The sequence below is a fragment of the Micromys minutus genome (genome assembly GCF_963924665.1).
Source record: "Micromys minutus genome assembly, chromosome: 11".
NCBI classification, from domain to species: Eukaryota; Metazoa; Chordata; class Mammalia; order Rodentia; family Muridae; genus Micromys; species Micromys minutus.
Window position 1 is genome coordinate 62789274 of NC_137980.1, and position 5000 is coordinate 62794273.

Consider the following 5000-nt stretch of genomic DNA (forward strand, 5'->3'; position numbering starts at 1 on the left):
TGATTAGGTTTGTTTAGGGTTGTTTAGAGGTTAGTGTTTAGGGTTATTCAGGGTTTATGATTTAGGGTTGTTCAGGGTTTAGGATTTATGGTTGTTCAGGGTTTAGGATTTAGGGATTAATGTTAAGGGGTTAAGGTTAGGGTTAGGGTTAGGGTTAGCATTAGGGTTAGAGTTAGGGTTAGAGTTAAGGTTATGGGGTTATGTTAGGCTTAAATTAGGGTTAGGGTTATGGGGTTAAGGTTAGGGTTGGGGTTAGGGTTAGGTTTAGGTTTAGGGTTAGTGTTAGGGTTATGGTTATTCTTAGACTTATGGTTTAAAATTTAGGGTTTATGGTTTAAGGTTTAGGGATTAGGATTGTTTAAGTTTTATGGTGGTTTAGGTTTAGGGTATAGGGTTTAGCGTTTAAGATTGTTTAATGTTTAGGGTTGTTTAGGTTTTTGCGTTTAGAGTTGTTTAGGGTTTTTTAGGGTTGTTTATGCTTTAGTGTTTAGGCTTGTTCAGGATTTATGATTTAGGATATTTTAAGGTTTAGGGTTTAAGGTTGTATAGTGTTTTAGGGTTTAGGGTATAATGTTTAGGGTTAAGGGTTTAGGGTTGTTTAGGGTATAGTGTTAATGGTTTTAGGGTTTAGGATTGTTTAGGGTTTAGTGTTTAGGATTTAGGGTTTAGGGTTTTTTAGCGTTTAGTGTTTATAGTTTAGGGTTTAGGGTGCTTTTAGAATTAGTGTTTAGGGTTTTTCGGGGTTTAGGGTTTAGGATTTAGGGTGTTAGGGTTAGTGTTAGGGTTAGGTTTAGGGTTAAGGTGAGGGTTAGGGTGAGGGTTAAGGTTAGGGTTAGGGTTAAGGTTAGTGTTAGTGTTAGAATAAGGGTTAGTGTTAGGGATAGGGTTAGGGTTAGGGTTAGGGTTAAGGTTAAAGTTAGGGTTAGGGTTAGGGTTAGGGTTAGGGGTTTGGTTTAGGGTTAGTGTTAGGGGTTAGGGGTTAGTGTTAGTGTTAGGGTTAGGGTTAGGGTTAGGGTTACGTTTAGTGTTAGGGTTATTATTAGGGGTTAGGTTTTAGTTTAGGATTAGTGTTAGGGTTAGAATTAGAAATAGGGTTAGTGTTAGGATTAGATTCAGGGTTAGGTTTAGAAATATGGTTAGGGTTAGGGTTAAGGGTAGGGTTAAGGGTAGGTTTAGGGTTAGGGTTAGATTTAAAGTTTAGGGTTTAGTGTTAGGATTAGGATAGTGTGAGGTTTAGGGTTAGGTTTAGGTTTAGGGTTAGGGTTAGTGCTTGCTTTATGATTAGTGTTAGGATTAGGATTAGGGTTAGGGTCAGGTTTATGTTTAGGGTTAGGGTTAGGGTTAGGGTTAGATTTAGGGTTAGGTTTAGGTTTATTGTTAGATTTATGGTTTAAGGTTTAAGGTTTATGGTTTAGGATTGTTTAAGTTTAAGGGTGGATTAGGTTTAGGGTTTAGAGTTTAGTATTATGGTTACGGTTAGGGTTAGGGTTAGGGTTAGAGTTAGGGTTAGGGTTAGGGTTAGGGTTAGGGTTAAGGTTAGGGTTAGTGTTAGGGTTAGGGTTATGGTTAGTGTTAGGATTAGGGTCAGGGTTAGGGTCAGGGTTAGGTTTAGGTTTAGGGATAGGGTTAGGGTTAGATTTAGGGTTAGGTTTAGGTTTATTGTTAGATATAGGGTTTAGGGTTTAAGGTTTATGGTTGAGGATTGTTTAAGCTTTAGGGTGGATTAGGTTTAGGGTTTAGAGTTTAGTGTTATGGTTACGGTTAGGGTTAGGGTTAGGGATGGGGTTAGGGTAAGGGTTAAGGTTATGGTAAGGGTTAGGTTTAGAGTTAGGGTTAGGGTTAGGGTAAAAGTTAGGGGGTTAGTGTTAGGGTTTGTGTTAGGGTTAGGGTTAGGGTTAGGGGTTAGGGTTAGTGTTAGGGTTAGGGTTATTATTAGGGGGTTAGGTTTAATTTTAGGATTAGTGTTAGGGTTAGAATTAGAAATAGGTTTAGTGTTAGGATTAGGGTCAGGGTTAGGTTTAGGGTTAGGTTTAGGGTTAGGGTTAGGGTTAGGGTTAGGGTTAGGGTTAGGGTTAGGGTTAGGGTTAGGGTTAGGGTCAGGGAGGGTTTAGGGTTAGGGTTAGATTTAGGGTTTAGGGTCTAAGGTTTATGGTTTAGGATTGTTTAAGGTTTAGGGTGGATTAGGTTTAGGGTTTAGAGTTTAGTGTTATGGTTACGGTTAGGGTTAGGGTTAGGGTTATGGTTAGGGTTATTCTTAGATTAATGGTTTAAAATTTAGGGTTTATGGTTTAAGGTTTAGGGTTTAGGATTGTTTAAGTTTTAGGGTGGTTTAGGTTTAGGGTATAGGGTTTAGCGTTTAAGATTGTTTAATGTTTAGGGTTGTTTAGGTTTTAGCGTTTAGAGTTGTTTAGGGTTTTTTAGGGTTGTTTATAATTTAGTGTTTAGGGTTGTTCAGGATTTATGATTTAGGATATTTTAAGGTATAGGGTTTAAGGTTGTATAGTGTTTTAGGGTTTAGGGTATAATGTTTAGGGTTAAGGGTTTAGGGTTGTTTAGGGTATAGTGTTATTGGTTTTAGGGTTTAGGCTTGTTTAGGGTTTAGTGTTTAGGGTTTAGGGTTTAGGGTTTTTTAGCGTTTAGTGTTCATAGTTTAGGGTTTAGGGTGCTTTTGTAATTAGTGTTTAGGGTTTTTCGGGGTTTAGGGTTTAGGATTTAGGATGTTAGGGTTAGTGTTAGGGTTAGGTTTAGGGTTAAGGTGAGGGTTAGGGTGAGGGTTAAGGTTAGGGTTAGGGTTAAGGTTAGTGTTAGTGTTAGGGTAAGGGTTAGGGTTAGGGATAGGGTTAGGGTTAGAGTTAGGGTTAGGGTTAGGGTTAGGGTTAGGGTTAGGGTTAGGGGTTAGGGTTAGGGTTAGTGTTAGGGGTTAGGGGTTAGTGTTAGGGTTAGGGTTAGGGTTAGGGTTAGGTTTAGTGTTAGGGTTATTATTAGGGGGTTAGGTTTTAGTTAAGGATTAGTGTTAGGGTTAGAATTAGAAATATGGTTAGTGTTAAGATTAGGGTCAGGGTTAGGTTTAGGGATAGGGTTAGGGTTAGGGTTAAGGGTAGGGTTAGGGTTAGGATTAGATTTAAAGTTTAGGGTTTAGTGTTAGGATTATGGATAGTGTGAGGTTTAGGGTTAGGTTTAGGGTTAGGGTTAGGGTTAGTGTTTGGGTTATGATTAATGTTAGGATTAGGGTTAGGGTTAGGGTCAGGTTTAGGTTTAGGGTTAGGGTTAGGTTTATTGTTAGATTTAGGGTTAGGTTTAGGTTTATTGTTAGATTTAGGGTTTAGGGTTTAAGGTTTATGGTTTAGGATTGTTTAAGGTTTAGGGTGGATTAGGTTTAAGGATTAGAGTTTAGTATTATGGTTACGGTTAGGGTTAGGGTTAGGGTTAGAGTTAGGGTTAGGGTTAGGGTTAGGGTAGGGTTAAGGTTAGGGTTAGTGTTAGGGTTAGGGTTATGGTTAGTGTTAGGATTAGGGTTAGGGTTAGGGTCAGGGTTAGGTTTAGGGTTAGGGATAGGGTTAGGGTTAGATTTAGGGTTAGGTTTAGGTTTATTGTTAGATTTAGGGTTTAGGGTTTAAGGTTTATGGTTTAGGATTGTTTAAGGTTTAGGGTGGATTAGGTTTAGGGTTTAGAGTTTAGTGTTATGGTTACGGTTAGGGTTAGGGTTAGGGATGGGGTTAGGGTTAGGGTTAGGGTTATGGTAAAGGTTAGGGTTAGGGTTAGGGTTAGGGTAAAAGTTAGGGGGTTTGTGTTAGGGTTTTGGTTAGGGTTAGGGTTAGGGTTAGGGTTAGGTTAGGGTTAGGGTTAGGGTTAGGGTTAGGGGTTAGGGTTAGTGTTAGGGTTAGGGTTATTATTAGGGGGTTAGGTTTAAGTTTAGGATTAGTGTTATGGTTAGAATTAGAAATAGGTTTAGTGTTAGGATTAGGGTCAGTGTTAGGTTTAGGGTTAGGGTTAGGGTTAGGGTTAGGGTTGTGGTCAGGGAGGGTTTAAGGTTAGGGTTAGATTTAGGGTTAGGTTTAGGTTTAATGTTAAATTTAGGGTTTAGGGTCTACGGTTTATGGTTTAGGATTGTTTAAGGTTTAGGGTGGATTAGGTTTAGGGTTTAGAGTTTAGTGCTATGGTTACGGTTAGGGTTAGGGTTAGGGTTAGGGTAAGGATTAGGGTTAAGGTTAGGGTTAGGGTTAGGGTAAGGGTTAGGGGTTAGGGTTTGAGTTAGGGTTAAGGTTAGGGTTAGGGTTAAGGTTAGGGTTAGGGTTAGGTTTAGGGTTAGGGTTAGGGTTAGGGTTAGGGTTAGGGGAAGGTTAGGGTTAGGGTTAGGGTTAGGGTTAGGGGTTTGGTTTAGGGTTAGTGTTAGGGGTTATGGGTTAGTGTTAGTGTTAGGGTTAGGGTTAGGGTTAGGGTTAGGTTTAGTGTTAGGGTTATTATTAGGGGTTAGGTTTTAGTTTAGGATTAGTGTTAGGGTTAGAATTAGAAATAGGGTTAGTGTTAGGATTAGAGTCAGGGTTAGGTTTAGAAATATGGTTAGGGTTAGGGTTAAGGGTAGGGTTAGGGTTAGGGTTAGATTTAAAGTTTAGGGTTTAGTGTTAGGATTAGGATAGTGTGAGGTTTAGGGTTAGGTTTAGGGTTAGGGTTAGGGTTAGTGCTTGGTTTATGATTAGTGTTAGGATTAGGATTAGGGTTAGGGTCAGGTTTATGTTTAGGTTTAGGGTTAGGGTTAGGGTTAGATTTAGGGTTAGGTTTAGGTTTATTGTTAGATTTATGGTTTAAGGTTTAAGGTTTATGGTTTAGGATTGTTTAAGTTTAAGGGTGGATTAGGTTTAGGGTTTAGAGTTTAGTATTATGGTTACGGTTAGGGTTAGGGTTAGGGTTAGAGTTAGGGTTAGGGTTAGGGTTAGGGTTAGGGTTAAGGTTAGGGTTAGTGTTAGGGTTAGGGTTATGGTTAGTGTTAGGATTAGGGTCAG